Genomic DNA, 448 nt, shown 5'->3' with positions numbered 1-448 from the left:
GCATCATTTATTCAGTGCTGATATTCAGCTTCCAGCAGCAGACTGCTGAACTTATAATGGAAACCAAAGATACATGCACAAAATTACCACAAAATTAGTGCCATCATTTATTGTGATGAAAATAAAAAAGGCTGTGTGCATCTGATGTAAATATTTTTTTCTGACAAGTGAAGTCCCACAGTAAAAAATAATCAATGATTTAAATTGTATACATATTTTGGTACCGTGTAACTGATGTATTATATAAAACTATTGTACGTTATTCATAACTAGTAAGGTACTTTAATAACAAATCTCTAACCTCTAAGAATAGTTTTGGAGGCTATTTCCTTCAACTTTAATTTTTTTTTACCAAAAAGATGCAAGGACTTGTTTCTGGGCTACAAAGAAGTATGCAGTGGTTTTGGCTCTCTGTAGTTTCCCTTTTTTACTTGTATGTAAAATTGTC

This window comes from Penaeus monodon, chromosome 22, assembly GCF_015228065.2.
Source record: "Penaeus monodon isolate SGIC_2016 chromosome 22, NSTDA_Pmon_1, whole genome shotgun sequence".
Taxonomy (NCBI): Eukaryota; Metazoa; Arthropoda; class Malacostraca; order Decapoda; family Penaeidae; genus Penaeus; species Penaeus monodon.
The sequence above is the reverse complement of the archived record's forward strand: the minus strand, read 5'-3'. Positions refer to the sequence as shown.